At 29.3% G+C, this 17923-nt stretch overlaps 1 protein-coding gene across 10 annotated transcripts in view; it reads left to right on the forward strand.

Moving 5' to 3' along the window:
* The window catches only part of ADGRL3 (adhesion G protein-coupled receptor L3), a 726915-nt gene that overhangs the window by 160044 nt on the left and 548948 nt on the right, over positions 1–17923 (forward strand). For all 10 annotated transcript variants that reach the window (XM_039845304.1, XM_039845303.1, XM_039845307.1 and 7 more), the window contains exon 2: positions 2832–2900. The gene's annotated coding sequence lies outside the window, so the exon portion shown is untranslated. The remainder of the gene's footprint in view (positions 1–2831; positions 2901–17923) is intronic.

Raw genomic sequence — 17923 nt, forward strand, 5'->3', positions numbered from 1 at the left:
TTCTTAAATTTAAAAATTATTTTAAAAAATGAAGAATATAAAGTCTCCTCTTTTTATATTCTATTTTTACTCCTTATTGAGAATGCAAATGTAAACTTTCTGAGTGCTTTATTTTTTCCTGTTCAGTTCATTCCTGAGTACACAGCACCTAAAACAGTGCCTGATTACTAAGTACATATTTAATAATGAAATGAATACATGAAAGCGTGAATGAATGAAGTTTCTCTACTTTTTAAACTTGCTATGTCAGGATTAGAAAATTTTCCTTGGACTCTCAGGTATTCATTTTTTTTAAACAGTGAATCAAACTTTATTGTTTATTTTATTCTCCATTTCTATGTCTTATGTATGTGTTTGTTTAGAAGATTTTATCTAAAATGTGCAATAATTTAAGTTTTAATTTTTAATTAAAGCAGCCTGTTATTTATAACCAAAATATTTCCATCTAATTTGCAAAAATGAATTGTAATACTAATTACTTGTGAATTGCTTTTTATGTCATTTTGAACAGTAATGATAATATGAAAATATACTTGTATGGATTATTTTTCATCCAAAACACACCAAATTTTTATATCTTCTACTAGTGCTTTCTTTCAAAATATAATTCTAATAACTCTTTTTTATAATCTCTTTTAGATCAAGTTTACTAATTAGACATTTACCTTATTACTTTGTACTAGTAGAACAGTATCACTTGATATGATATATTCTCTTGACTGGTTTTCTATTCTTCCTATTGTCTACCTCTCTTTTCCTTTCCTGTGTTTTCACTCAGACCTGGCCTCCTTCTTCTTAAGAGGCTAAGTGACTCTCTGTAACTAGTTCTTTCTTTTTAGTTGTCTACTAACACTTAAGGGTCTAAAGTGGATATAATTGAGTGAAGCACTGAGATGTTGAATGGCCAAACTGAAAATCGAAGATTTTCTGTTTTTTTTTTTTTTTTGTACAAAAAGAAAAAAACAAAGGACCTGTAAAGATAACTATACAAACAAATTCAAAGACACATAATGTTTCTTGATCTCAATTTATGTGAATCCAATATAGACACTTTTCAATAAATATTTTTAACAAAAAATGTAAATGTTTTGTCTACCCAGTCAGCATTTTTAAGGCACTATGAAGTGCTTAGTTTTTTAAAGAGGAGTAATGTAAACTGAAGTAGTCAGTTTCTTTTCTCAAGCAATTCACATTATAGATCAGAGTTTAGCGAAATAGAAAAATATGTAAAGAGGTATGGAAGTATCAGAGAAGATATTGTTTCTGTTTGTGGTGGAGTGGGTCTGGTGGTATCAGAAAACTTTGTGGAAATAATGTTTGGATTTCAAAATATATTTCCTAAATGGGAGGAAATTTTCTAAAGGGCAAGGATATTGGTAGGTGAGCCTGTGCTGTCATTATCCATGATTGTTCACATATATAAATAATTTATAAGAACAGATATGCTTGTTCTTCAAAAACCAGAGAAAAATATCTCAGGTAAACAACCAATAATTATTGAAGGAACATGCTAGATGCGTTGAAAGAATGGTCGTCCAGGAAATTCAAGAAGTCGATTAAAAAAATTCCTTCACTTGCCTGTTTAAGTAGTCAAACATGCCATTCAAATATGGACTTAGATTGATCTTGTGGTACAGAATCTCACTACTTGGCCAAATATAGGTGGACACTTGTAGAAAAAATTCAGTAAGTTTCATTGCTTTAACATTTTTAAATCCTCAAACAAAATATAGTGTTTTTTTAAGTAAATATTTCCCACAAATATAAATATATAAAAATATGTATGTACGTATGTATGTATGTATGTATGTTTGTAATGGTAATCAATAGTATTCTGTAAAGAACTCAATTATAATTATATGCTAATCACCATCTGACCATATCTAATTCCTGATTCATTTGGAGAGAAGACTCTAGAATAGATCATAAATTTTGTCATTGTTATGGCATATATATGGTAAATTAACTCCTACAAATAGCATACTACTAATAATAACATAATAAATACTAAGTATCATAATAATTAAATAATGCAGTTGATTCTTGTATAAAGTACTTAGATACACTAGAAAGCTCAAAAATTGATATGACAAGTTGCAAAACCATCAGAAAACATTGAAATGTCCAAGGAAATACTTTGAAGGACATTATACTTTCTTTTTTGTGTGTGTGTTAAATATCTGACATTTTATTTTTTCAATAATAAAAGAAATATGATGATTTAAAGAAAACTAAGACAACCCTCCATAAATGTACCATTTAAGTAAACTCATATTTTTATTATTTTTTTCTAATATTTTTAAAATCTAAATTTGTTTAGATTAATATAATTAGTCTCAATATGTATACATAAATGCACAGAGAATGTGTGTATATGTGTGTGTGATTAAGTAGAAAAATGTATTAGAGAGTTTCTCAGTTTTTTTTTTTTCCCACAGCAATTCTCTAATAATAAAAGTAATTAGACACATTCTTAGATAGCCTGAAGTGCCTACCACAAGAAATCAGAAATTTATTGGGAATCTCAAAATATATTTTAAAAATTCATGTGTTCTTTTAATTAAGAAAATATTTATATTTCTTACATATCAAATTTATTACCATTTAGCAATGAACATTATAGTAAATGAGATCGTGGAGGAAAATGTGTCACAGGGAAATTGAATTTCTTTTTTATACCATGGTTTTTCCGCTGTAGCCCAAACATTGTGGGAAAAAAATACACTTTAAACAATAAGAAATATATCTATTCAAATAGTTCTACAACTATAACCATAAAAATAAGTATTTTTTCAGCATGTAATTAAATGTCTGTTTGTGTTTTTTTACAGAAATGTTAAAATGTTCAGTAAATTGGAGAAAAAAAACATGGATTTTTAGCAACTGAAGAGCAGTTTAAGGTAATTAGTAGATTATTATTGCCAATCCATTTGTTAGTAATTTCAAAGTGTATTTAAAATATTTATATTCAATATAGTATATTTTTTGTGAGTATCATATTGAAAATTCATCATATCGTTTAATGAGTTACTAAAATGGAATTATATATTTTTGGAAAATAAATTGACATTTCTTGTGAACAAATATGTAACTAATATAGTTCAAAGTATTTGCTGTTGTGAAGACATAAAGACTGGCTATATTAAAAATAAATGAACTACTGAAGGTAATAATTTGAGTGGCCCTCTACCCCTTTGGAAAGGCAGATAGCTCTATTACCTTAAATATCTAATATTGAATAACTATTGGGAGTTTTTTCTTTTAATCGGTTCATGTATACTAACACAATCTATCGCAGTCAATTTTGTTTAATTTATCTGATTTGTTCTCAATTACATATCCATGATGGTGAATGTGACTATTAGGAAATAAAATATATTCATTTTATAGCTCCAAGCTTTTTAATATAAATTGTTTTCTGAAGTAATGTTTTTATTTATCGCAAATATATTTATGGTGTACAACAGAAAAGATCTCAAGGAAAATACCTTTGGTCCAGTACACATATGTGCATCATCTTCAGCAAATCATCTGAAAGCAAAAATAGGCCTTTATAGTAGTCAACCAACAGTAAAATTGGAATTTCCTTTCTTTTTGAAGTTCCTGAAGTTATTTCTGTAAAGTGACTTTGTAACGTCTAGAATATAAGTTAATACGCAGCCTAAAATTAGATATATTAGCTAGATTATTTTCTTCATAGCAAAATAATTCACATTCATTTTGAATTACTGATATAATTAGTGTGTATTATAAATTATTATCAATCTATTTCCAAAGACTTTCTAGTCTTTTTTTCTCTAAGGCTCTGATTGACTTAGACTATAAACACATTGCACTTGTCTTTGTGCAATGTGTTTTTGCTCTAAGACTATAAACACATTGCACTTGTCTTTGTAGGCACTAAATTTTCTGATTGATATTCCTTTTTTTTAGATAGTTTTACCTTTATCACTGCTTTCTTTTTCACATTCATTCACAATGAAAACAATTAATATTATTCCTGCTTTCTAATGTAGATATGATTGATTCTACTTTATTTGTATTTATTAGCTTATTTATACCTTAACACAAATTTTCAGACATTCTGTTTCTGACTTGAAAATGAATTTTTTTTTTGGTACTTAGTGATATAAATAAGTTAAATTAACAAAAACAGGCTGATTTATTCTTCCTTTCTTCCTTCCTTTCTCTTCTCTTCTCTTCTTTTTCTTTTCTTCTCTTTTCTTTCTTATAAGCCAAGCAAGACAGATGTGCTTGCTCTGAAGAGTATAAATGATGGTGAGAAATTGAAGCTTTATAGAAATTATTATGTATATTTTAAAAGAATCAATGGCAAACTGCTAAAGAAACAAAGGTGAGAGGGAGCAGGTCACGTTAGGTAGAAGATCTTGAAATCTTCATGAAAGCTGTGAAATTCACTGAGGAGTTGTTGAGGCAAGGAAGGTGAGGTCATGCATTCCAGGCCAATATAAGCTCCAGAAGAGCTTATATAGGAGAGCGTATATAGGAGCAAGGGTTGGCCATTCAAGAATCAGTATTTCTAGTGTGGCTAAAGGATTAGCCGCATGTGATTAGACAATGTTAAGTGATGGGTTTGGAAAAGTAGGTTTGGAACAATCCATGAAATATCAGGTTTGCCATACTAAAGCTTAATTCTCCAGCCTGATGTCTCCAGTGCATAGTGGTATCCAGGAGGTTGTGAGAAGAAAATTTCCAAACCTCCCCTGATACTTATTTTCATTAAGAAAATAAAAAAAGAATACTTAAAATCTCATAATATTTAATATAATGACTACTGCAGGCCCCCAAATATGAAGTTTCTGGAAGAATCATAGGGATTTTTATAGTGTCAAATGATTGACAGGGTTTACTTCCTTGGTTTTTAATTGATATAATTTGTATACTATAAATGTATCCTTTTAAAGTGTACAATTCAGTGGTTTTTAGTATATCCACAAAGTTGTGCAACTATCACCATTGTCTAATCTAGAACATTTTTTATCATTCTTAAAAGAAAACTTCCCCTCCCCCACCACTGGCAACCTATAATATACTTTCTGCCTCTGTGAATTTATTATAAAATGGAATTGTACAGTATGTGGACTTTCATATCAGTTTTTTTCACTTAACATAATGTTTTCAACTTTCACCCTTGTTGATGAATTGGTATTTAATTTCTTTTCATGTCTGAATAACATTCCATTATATGGATATATCACATTTTGTTTATCTATTCATTAGTTGATGGATATTTGTGTTTTTTATACTTTGGGCTATTATGAATAATACTGCTATAAATATTCATATACAAATTTTGTGTAGTTATATGTATTCCTTTCTTTTGGACACATACATGGGGTGGAATTGCTGGATCATATAATGACTATGTTTTACCTTTTGAGAAATTTCAAAATTATTTTATAAAGTGGCTGCACCATTTTACATTCCCACCAGAAATGTATGTGTTCCTGTGACACCATATCTTTGTCAAATGTTATTATCATCTGTCATTTTGATTATAGCCATCCTAATGGATGTCAAGTGTTATCTCATTGGATTTTGACGGCAGTGTTTATTTTTAAGAGTATTTTAGTGTACTGATGTTACATATGTTTGGATAAGTACATTAATGGAATTGTTGTCAGTTTTAACCAGACTAGTCATATTTAGACAATTGATCTTATAAAGTATTAAATAAAAATTATAAAATCAAGATTGTTGATGTGTATATGTATAAATCAAATAATTTTTTAATGACATGAAATCTCACTAACTTCTATTATAGAATATTTTTCAGATTTACTATAGGATATAAACATTGCTAATCTCACATTTAAGGAGCTAGCTTAAAATTTAAAATAAGATTGTGAAATAGGCTTTGTCTTTCATATCATAAGTGATTAAACTTGCCCAAAGACATATTTTGTCTTAAAGTTTAAGTTAATGATAGTACACAGCAACAAGAATAGCAAAATTCTTAATAACAACATTTGGATCACAAATGCAAACCTCTCTGGGTTTTTCAACAATGTTTAAAGTCAATTGAGTCATTTACAGATTTCCACTAAATTTATGATAAATCATTGGACACACCCTAGTTCTTCCTGTTGTGAACATGGCTGAAATCATACAAGAGTAATTATATGGAAACATATAAAAATGTATTACTTTGTCAGCAAATACTGTTGGATGATGATGTGAAGAACATTGCTTTAATCAAAAAAAAAAGTGTTAGAACAAATTTTGTAATATGAGAGATTCACTTTACATTTGGACAAAATATACACATTTCGAACATGTGTCAATTTAAGATATTTGCTAGATTAATTTTTAAAATCAGTTTTATTGGTGTATAATTTATGTATAGTAAATTCACTCTTTTTATTCACAATTGTGTTTCCACAAACACATCAAGTTGTGTAAGTACCACAGAAATCAAGATATGAAACATATCCATCACCCCCAGAAGTTTTCTCATGCCTCTTTGTCATCTGCACTTCCCACCACTATCAGCTTTGAGAACCTCAAATTCTATTTTAATAGTAAGATACAAAAAAATCTGAGACAAAGAAAAGAGGTCAGGATTTGAAGATAGACTCGATATACAGCCTTAGAGGTGTACAGGCCTCCCTGTGCTTCAGCTTCCTCATCGATAATATGGGGTTAAGAAAATTACCTACCACTAGGCATTCGGAATAGAGTTTGACATATATCTAAGCACTGTGTGTTTGTAAAATAAACTATAATTTTTTGAACCTTAAGGAAAGATGTACTGGAGCAATATTTTCCACAGTAAATGACCTCTTTGAATGTATTTAACATGGTATCAAACTATTTTCAAAATCATAAAGCCTATTCAGAAACATTACTCTCGAAAAGTGTTCTTAATGGCTCCATTTTTCCAATTTCTTAAGCATAAATCCTTAAAGTAATTGTTGAATTTTCTTTTGCACACACTACAGATCCATCAGCATATTCTGTCTACTTCTGAGAACCTCGCTGGCTACTAACTTGGTCCAAATCACAAACCCCTCTTGCCTAGGGAACTACAACAGCCTTCATCTTTTCTTGCTCCACAGTTTTCACTGTATAGTGCTCAGAGACTGGTTCTATCTTCAGCCTTCCCTGAACATCCTATAAAATTGAAAATGCCTGGGGGTACCCTCTGCCCTCTTCTGCTTTATTTTTCTCCAGATCACATATTACCACATAACACACAATTTTATTTATTATCTCTTGCCCTTAGGTAATATATTGTAAACATTTACCTTATAGTATCCTTTTAATTTCTATTTTTATGTTTCTTTTATTTTGTACCGCTGGCCTTGCTCATGGATTTGGGTATTAGAAAAGATAACTGGAGGCATGTGGGTGACTGTGAAACCTGAGGCAGGAGGATTATCTGGGAAGTATTTGCAATAATTCAGGTCTAATGAAGGTCTGGTTTAAGGCAACGACATAGAGGATTGAGAGGTAGTAGCACATTTAGACTATTTAGAAAGTAAAATTGACAGATCTCAGTGACTGATTCCATTTGAGTAGTGAGAGTTGAAGTCTCAGTGGGAAGAATCAGGTTTAAAACTGTCAACCCAATGGCTGGTGGCACCATTTACTGAGTTTTGGGGAAGAGAAGAGGTGTGTGTGTGGTGTGTGTGTGTGTGTGTGTGTGTGTGTGAGTGTGTGTGTGTGTGCGTGTGCGTGTGCGTGTGCGCGCGCGCGCGCGCATGTTTTAACAGAAATAATTTTTTTATAGAAACAATATCCAGAGCTAAGTGTTAATTTTTATTTCTAGGTAGGAGTGATCTCTACAATTATAACACTTTAAATTAAAGATGTCTTACTTTTTTACCCAATGTTTATAGAAATTTTTATATATTTTTGCTATGAAATTATATTTTCTAATTAATTTCTAAAATACAGTCAGAAAGTGTAGGATGTAAAAACTGGCCATGGGCAGAGTAAAAGCACATTAATTATTCAGACAGTTATCCCTGCTTATTCTGTTCTTGGCGATATAGTGGCTGTCAGAATCTGTCAGCTGTATAGTTAGTGCCCTTCAGAATTTACATGCATAAATGGTGACCTTTGGAAATTTTGCATAACGATAAGTCTGGCATTCGAATGATAGCTGCCACTTAGTTGAGCAAAGCAAATTTGTACCACTGCTTAAACCACAGAATGGACCATCGACAGCAAATGGAGTATATACAAAACAATCATACTTTTTTTCACCAAAACAAAAATAAAACTTATTTTAATAGAGTTTTACAATGACTAAAGAAGTGATAACCAATTACTGAATAACCTCAGGTCAGTATTTTTGGTGTATATAACTTTTTCATTAAAGATTTCTGTTAAACAATTTTGTTTTAAAATGACTAAATTTTATAATTCAATAACATTTAATAATAAATGTTTATTATATTTTATATTATAAAATGTATACTCATTATAGAAAATTTAGAAAATATTACAGAGAGTATATTAATATTACTTATAATCCCACACCCAGGAGAAATATAGTTAGTGTTTTAGTGTTAATTTTTATTTACCTTTTAAATTAACAAATATACATAAAAATATTTATAGACTAATAATATGTGCAAGTACCTTTTATTAGCATCATACTACACTTTACTCATTAATACTACTGAAACAAGGATATATTTATATAAATCTTTTGTTATATAAGTGATTATTTCATTGAGTATCTATTTAGCAGTAGTATTGGGTCCAACTGTATGACTCTTTTTAAAGCTTTTGATATGTATTGTTAAAATTTCATTTCAGGTTTTATTTCCATAAGCTGTCATTTTACCTGTATCCTCACCTTCTTCCTTCAATAATTTTTAAATGCTGTATTTTAAATGTCTGATAAAAGCTTGCTATTTAGGAACTGTCTTGTTAAAACTAAAGCAGAAAAATCATTTTCAATTTGAAAAAATCATTTTTCTTTGAATATTGTTACAAATTTCAGTTTTCGTGTGTAGTAGAATGTTCCTTATCACTTACCTCAGCTGTCAACCTAAACCTAAACCATTCATTTATCAAAATAGTGTCGAATACTTGGAAAAAAGCAAAAATAATAAAACAATTTAAAAACTTTGAGTATTAAAAAATAATTATACACTAATTGTGTATAGGACAGACTATCAGAGCAAACAAAGTTTATTATTACCTCCTGTGTTTTTTTCGTAGTACATCTTTACTCATTTTAAACACCCATGTCTTTTTTTACTTTGGCAAACTAGTGACCATCATAATTTTGAGATCAACCAGAAATCCTTTAGTTTTTTATCTTGGAAATATCTGAACTTGTTCTTTAATTCAGGTACCTTGAAGATAAAACAAAAAGACTAATTAGGAATAAACACTATGAATATATATACAATTTTGCTGATATAATATTTAACCTTGAGTTTAGGTGATGTGTAGGAAGTATACTAGTCCAGTTGAAAGTCTAAAATGATTGTTTTGTTCACTTTCCATTACTTCTTATATTTTTGGATAAATCCTGAACCAACAGTGGCCTGGACAGAATTTTGTGTCTTGATTCTTGTTCTGAACCAGATCCTCTTTATCTTAAACTGTCTTCTGTTACCTCTAATCCATAGCATTGGAAAATTATTATGGTTCAAAAAAACCTTTTCATTTTCATCTAAATTAGGGATGCTATATTCAATAGAAATCTACTCTCGGCTATAAATATTTATTGATTGGCATTTTGTGCCACAAATAAAAGCTAAAAACAATTTATTATTGGCTATTATTTTTTGTCATTGTTGTTAGAGAGGAATTTATGATTTTTTAAATCGAATATCTACATTTATTTATTTTTTTTATTGAGTACATTTGTTTAAAATCACCCATTGTAAATGTTTGAGGAATTTTAACATAACATATATACCCACATAACCATATCTGTCTATATATCTGTCTATTTACCTGGGCGTCCATCTGTATTTATAGTTTGTTTTGTTTTGTTTTCTGTGTACAATTCTGAGATATAAAACTTGTAAAGAATTGTGTTTTTCCCACAAGTAGTGTACAGAGTACTTTTATCACATAAAAATTCTCTCATGGTGCCCCTTAGTAATTATTCCCTGCCTCTGTCCTTAACCCCTAGCAACCATTATCTGTTCTTTATTACTATATTTTTAAATTTTTCAGAATGTCTTATAAATGAATCATACAGTACATAGCCTTTTGAGACCGATTTCTTTCACTCATCATAATGCCTTTGAGATTCATCCTGGTTTTTTAGTATATCAGCAATTCATCCCTTCTTTTTTGTTGGTCATTGTTCCATTTTGTGAATATTTCAAAGTTCGTTTATCCATCTACCTGTTGAAGAACATTTGGGTTGTTTTTAATCTTTGGTGATAATAAAGTTGCTATAAATATTCATATGCAGTATGTGTGTGTGTGAGTGTGTGTGTGTGCGTGCACATAATTTTTTTATTTCTCTAGTGTAAAAACCCATGAGTTGGATTGCTAGGTCATATAGTAAGTGTGTTTATTGATGTTTTTATTATTTTTATGTTTTATTTATTTTATTGGATTTTGTTCTTTTTTCTATTTTATTTTTGTTATTATTTAAATTGGTGTTTTACAAAAATATTAATTTTCTTCAAGTCCTGAGTTAAATTGTTAATTTTTTGACACTAGCCTGACTATGGTAGGTCTTGCTTTTATCGATCTCTGAATTTAGACAGGAAAAATTGCGTCATCCAAGTGGAAAATGCTGGTTTTATGATTTTTTTCTTTCATGATTATTTTTCACTTTTTAAAAGAAGTGTATCTTGATTCCTTTAGCGAATGATTCTAATACAACCAACTACAGGAACTACAGTTTAACTGTTTCTCCACTGGTTGTAATATTCAGCTGTTTTATTCTAACTAAAGCTCACATGCTTTTCACATAGAAAAGATCCTCACTGAAAACATATTTTACATGTAACAAATGTGATCATCTAGCATCCAATATGCAGCAGATTAAGTTTACCATATTATTAAAGAATAGACAAATTGAAAACTGCATATGAACCTGACATTGTATATTAAGGATAGCAGCCAAATAATCACTAAAAGTTATAAAAAATTTTAGTAAATATAGGAGGCTGGATCTATTATATATCAGAATAAAGTTTTCGTATGTATCTAAGAGACTCTGATCTATAAACATTTTACATGTTCTATATTCCCAGCTAGGTTTTAACAGAAATAATTTTTACAGGTGTGATTTTTATTAGGAAGCACTCTGGGTCATGTTAACTTCACTCTGGGCCTGGTCTTGCTGTTAACTTGCTATGAGACCCAGGGTACATCACATAATCTCTCTGGGTTGTAGAATTCTCATTTGTCCAATTAGTGAGGGAAGCACTAGATTATCCATAAAGAACATTCTTGCTCTTAAAAAACATAGGATGCTGCAATTCTGTGATGATCTTGGGTCATCGAGAAGAAAAAGTTAGTTTGTATGTGTGTTTAACATACTTTGTTAGAAGGCAAGAATATGTACAATACATTTTAAAAGACTTAAAAATACTTATGATTTTGAAAAACAGTTTGGTATTTGGAAATAAATAGTATAGAATCATTTATTTCTCTACTTTTTTCAAAAGTTTAGGAATTCGAAAAATTCTGGATGTTTTTTTATTACGAAATATGTGGGTATGTGTAAAATCATATCTCAATTTATTAGTATTATAAGATTTTATTGAGAATTGTATTTTAAATTTTTTCTAGAATTTCTGTCAATAAAATTTAATTACATCTTAATTATGAAATTAACTTTAAGTACATCTTAATTATGAAATTAACTTTGTAATAAATTATTATTTTTTTCAGAATGAATACGCATTTTTCTAAACAATTTCAAGCTTATACACTCACAAGAAGAGGAGATTGATTAAAAACATCACCTTTGGTTACATTTACTTAATGCAACTAATATGACTTTATTAAGTAACATATTTCAAAGGCTAAGAAATATCACCATAAAACGTGAAGACAAATGACGATTAAAACACATTAATTTTAATTTACTTAAAAATCATATATTTAGTACATATTATATTAATGTCATGTGTGCCTGAGACCTCTGCTATGTTCTGGAGTGATAATGATATTCTGACCTAGAGAAAAAACCTAGCCGGGCATATAGAACATGTATAACTAGCTATATTATAATATGTTGAGTACTATAAGAAAAAGGGAGTAATTAATTCAGAATAAAAGGTCTTGGGAAAGCTTCACAGAAGTGGTAGTATATGAGAAGAATTTTAGTACTCTAACAGAGAGACTAGACAAGGCCAAAATATTCATCAGAGAATAACGTATAATCTATTCTGGGGGGATATACTTTTCCTCAGTGATAAGAGTATTGGGTCAAGATACTTAAGAAGAAATTTAAGGACATGTTAAGAGACCCTTTTTACATTACTATATATTTAGTAGAGACCTAATTACATAAATATTATGATACTGTTTTTTTAAAGAACAACTCTTGGACGTGTGAGAGATGCATTGCATTAAAGGTAGGATAAGACAATCAGATAAAAATATGAAATAGAAAGCTAGAACTAATAGCTACAGTATTCTGTGAACTATTCACAAACACCAGTGCTCTCAGCACTGATGAAAGTTGAAATGGTGAGCTACCTTCATTGATCTTTTACAAAAACCTTTGACTTTTAGAACTTATTTGGCTTAAGAAGACTACATATTTCTTCTTTAAAACATTTAAAATTTTACATTTAAATACCTTTCTTATCCATATAATGTAATATATGCATTTTTTTTTCTTGAGCCCTAAGATGTGTTAGTGGAAGAGAATTTATTTGTTTAAGAAAAACAAAGAAATAAATTGGATTTCTTGGTTTGGCTAAGTGCTGCCTTCAATGTTCTGAGAACAATAATGCAATTAACTAAAATGTTTATTCACAAAATTTAATTCCTGGGGAGTATTTTCTCAAATTGCCTCTTACAATTGTAATGAAAGCAAGTAATTGTTTGCTGTCTTTGTTGCCAAAAATTGTGAATGGCTAGATTTTTATAAAACTTGGTGGTAATGCATGTATAATCATGTAATCTCTCTATCATAAATTTCAATGAAGAAATTGAATTTTGTAGACAAACACTTTTTCTTATATTGTGTCTCAATATTCTCAGCCAAGAGTGAAGAAATCCTTGGTGTTATTAATTATTCCACAAATGAAGTTTATAATAGATTTCTTTTCATTTCAATTTAATTTCATCCCTGATTAAATATACTAAATTAGCAATATTTTTGGATTGTCAGTTTATGGATAATCTAGTGATAAGTACTTGAAATGAAAGTTTTATGTTTATTTCAGACATATATAAATATCCAAAGGAATGCCTCTGATTGCTGTACGTAGTAAATATTGTAGCAGGAATTCCCTCTGATATCAACTTTGAAAAGTATTGCTAGTAGGAAAAGAGTGGGGCAAGTGTATTAAAAAAAACGTTTGCTGTATATATAGCTTCTGAAAAGTTGTCCAAAAGTAATCTTTTAGGCAAAAGATTATACAGATCATTTCTAACAACTTGGCTTTACTGTACTTTTTTATTTCAGGTACTTTTTACCTCAACCAGACTATTTCTTAGCTGTAGTTATAACACAGTATTAGTTAATATTATATAATAAATAAACAAAAATAGGGTTATTATATGTTATTAAATAATTTCAGCAAAATATCACCACAAATTAAAGTTTTCATTTAAAAAAGTGGCCAATTGTAACCCATTTGAAATAGATAAGAAAATTATAAGATAGCTGAAAAGGTTTTAACTGGCATGGACTTCAATAGAATGTCAAGAAATAAATTTAAGGTAAAACAATTTGAAAAACATTAATATGGAGAGGAGTAGCTTGACCATTAGTTTAGAAAGAGCAGCACTAATAGGTTTTTTATCCCATCTTCTGATAGTGCACATTGTACTAATGCTAAAAGACAAATGAGGAATAATGAATTAATGGTCTAACCAAACTATATTCACCATAAATTGGACACCACATCTGAATCGAGATCATTTTCAAATTGCATTTACTGTAGCTCATTTTTAGCTAAAGAGGAGACGGGTTTATTTGTGAAGTGCTACCTACAGTGTTCCTTTCATCCAGATGCTTTTCATATTTTCTGTGCACATACGATATCTAGCAAAAATTCTTTTAGCTTTAGCTATAGCAGAAAGTGAACTTATAACAGTTTACAATTCATGAAAAAAACATTAATTTTTCTCATTATATATTCATGTTTAAAAATTTAGAATGAAAACTGAATTATAACACTCAATTATGAATTATATTCCTGACATTAAGGATGACAAAGTCTTTAATTTAAAGTGAAAACAAATTATTTACTAGCTTTTATAATGCCCTAGATCATTCAGCGTTGGTATTTTTTAACTTTTATGGGAATATACATATATGAAGTGTATGTATATTATGGGAATATACATACATTAAAAGACACTTGTTATATTCATATTGAAGGAGAGATTCTTGTTTTGAGCCATGATTGAAAATTCTGCCAACTTGACTCATTTGAACTGAGTTCTTGAGCATTTCATCATTTAAAGGGCTTTGCTCTCTGACAGCATATGGGATAGAATGTGTAAAAATGAAGAGTAGCCAGCATATCTCTGGCTTTCCCAATCACTGCCTTTTCTGACGCATTCAAGTTTTACTCGTTAAGGAAGAAAACTCTTTATTGTTATTTTAATATACTATGTAGTTCCTATAAATTTACTATGAATTTATTTTTCCACTAATATATTAGTTTATAAATTTGTACTAATAACATGTATTTACGTAGTGCTTTGCCTGGCCTTTTTGATACTGCTCACATTCAAATTCACATCACTTAGGGTCTATTATGTCCCAGGCACTATGAAAAATATTTTCATGTAATTATCTATTAACCTAGTAAGGGAGATAGTATTTTACTACTGAGAGGAATGAAAATTTGAAATGGTAGAATAAAGTTGTATATTTCATTATTAGTTTTCAATATAATCTAATTTAAAACTCTAAAATAATATATAATAACAATAGTACTGCAGTTTCTATGAATTCACATTTATAGAAAATGTCATCAAATCAGAATATCTTCATTCAGCAATTATTATGGAATTATATAAAGTTAGGACTTTTAAACAATGAACTTTTCCTTGCTTATTAATATAGTCTTTTTACCTGTTACAGTTTTATCTTGTTATTCTAAGAAAGCTTAGAATAACAAAAGGAATTAAGGAATAGGACAGACACGACTGAAGCAGAGACTCCATTTCTCTGGTCTGGTCAGTATTAAAAACAAATAGTCAAAAAGATATCCAAAGTGAAACAGAGTAAATATAGTTATATTAAAATATTAAAGCACATGATATTCAAAGGTCTTGCTTTTAAAACTCCTTCAGAAACCACCTTAATCTTCCAGAGAATTGTGAATTTCACAGCATCTTTCTACCTCTCAATTCCTGTTTAGCTATGTTGTCTGTTTCCTCATCAACTTATCCTCCTTTTGTACCACAGAGCTAGAACACCAGTGTTTCTCAGATGCTGGCTGAGACTATTCCTATTGCTCCCTTCTATTTTCTAAGTGCTACATATGAGTACCTATCAGAGGAAATTTGAATAACCACAGAAGTTGTTAATCTGAAAAAAAATGTTGAAAACTATAACTAATCTTTTCTGGCTCCTGAGGGGGTATACTCAGTCTCTTATCTTTAAGAATCATTCTTTTTTTTCTTAGAAGAGATTTTAAGTTTATATCAAAGATTCTACTTTTCTGTATTTACTCCAAAGATAGTTTGAATGTATAGCTGTAGAAATAGAATTAGTGAGTAATAAGTCAGTCAGTGGAGTGCCATAACAGGTAAGTAAATCTGGACTTTGTAAGTAGATGCTTGGTTGAAATTTCTGGAATGAATCATTCTTCATATTATTTTATAAGTCTTTTTATCACACCCAGCAGGCTAGACTCTGTGAAATAATAAAATGATGTTAATTTTGATATATTTTATTTTGCCTTGCGAAAAACATCATTGAACAATGTTTCGCTGAAAGTGCAATCCTAAAAATTTGTCAGCGTCCAAGAATTAAAATGAAGAAGAGTTGAATGTGATAAAACAATTTATTAAATAAGAAAACAGCCTTTGGAACTCTAAAGATAGATACTATAATGATTTTAGCTTTGAATTTTGGTAGATTGAAAATATCCATTTTACTAGACCTTTCATTAAATATCATAGGATGAGAATTATTAGCTTCTGTAAATGTACTGACATTAAATGACATGACAATTCAAATTGAATAATCTATTTTTTTATTGAGATAAGTTATCTTCTTCTTTATCTATTGACACTTTAAACATGGCAAAGAATTTTATGTATAGTCTTCATCCAGTTTAATCTATGTTAATCCTATCTATCAACCTTAATCTAGTTCTTTATTACTTAGTAAAATAATGCCTTCTTTTATGCCTTTCCTGGCTTGTATAGATTTGTCAATCATTTCACCTTTGTGGCTTTCTCTGTATTATTATCCACTGACTCCATTAATGAAGCCTCTGGTACAGAACACCATTTTTTAAAAAACATGTTTGCATTTCTTGGTATACTCTTGAATATGAACTAGCATATTCAAAGGATCTTTCAAAATCTAATATTTATTTCAAAACGGAATAATATCTGATGCAGAGAACATGTAAATAAAGGAATCCTCTTTTCTTATTCTTTTCTCCTTCCACAAGTGATTCCCCTCTATACCCACAGCCACACACACACATCAGTCCTTTTCTCTCTTTCATTCTTTCTTACAGAAAAGGAAAGAATAACTTATACTAGAGTACTTTACATACATATTCTAATTAGAAATAAAAGTTCTAAATGGGCCAGTTACAGGACGAGACAATCCTTTACTTGTAAGTAGAAAGTATATGAAAATAAAATTGTCCAGAGTCAGATGTTACTTAAAATTATTATTTACTCAAATGTCAGAATAGTATTTGAAGTAAAAATTGCTTACTTCAATTAATAGTCAGATCTTTACTAAAAGATAAGTAACATTAAATGAACTATGTGGAAGGAATAGAGATTTTGTAAAAATATTTTCACATTAGGAATTAATATTAATTAGTAAAAGTTACTGTTGACTAGTTTAGCAATGATTTTGAAAGTGTGTTTTATGGCTAAAGATGTAATCATAACAAACAGATTATTTTCAGTGTGAACTCAAATATTTAAATTATATAAATCAAATTATACAGCAATATATAACAAAATTATTAATTTACCCCTATTTCATCTTTTGGATCAATTCCATTAATTTTCAAGATCAATTTTACAAATACTCTATGCACTTTATGTTTTAAGGTTTGTAGGTTGTTAAATAAAAGTAGAAAAAGGCATGAACTAATAAGAGAAGTGTCACTCTTTTATAATGAATGAATAAAAATGTTAAACGAATACTTAAAACTACTAGTACTGGTTAAAGTACTAGACATACTAAGGATATCATTTAACTTCTCTGAACCTCAATACTACCCTAAATTTTGAGAGTATTGGACTTAATGACAAATGTATCTTCTTGACTCTAAATGTTTAATATTTAAAATATTCCCTCTTACTCTATAAACTTAAACAGTTCCTTTGGGATTTTAGGAGTGGAGAGGAATGTCATTCATGTTTGCTCTAATATATGATAAGGTAGGCAAGAAGCTCAGTTGGAATGACAGAGTATAATTTCCAAATTTAAAATGTTGTTATGACTAATGTAATAAATTTGTACTTAGTTGTGAGTAGAGCCGATGAAAAGCAGGGCACATGATCAGTGCAAGTGAGCCCCTGAGACAATATAATTTTCTGCAAATCAAAATAATCAGCAAGAGAGAATATA

Source organism: Pteropus medius, unplaced genomic scaffold (genome assembly GCF_902729225.1).
Source record: "Pteropus medius unplaced genomic scaffold, Ma_sr-lr_union100, whole genome shotgun sequence".
Classification (NCBI taxonomy): domain Eukaryota; kingdom Metazoa; phylum Chordata; class Mammalia; order Chiroptera; family Pteropodidae; genus Pteropus; species Pteropus medius.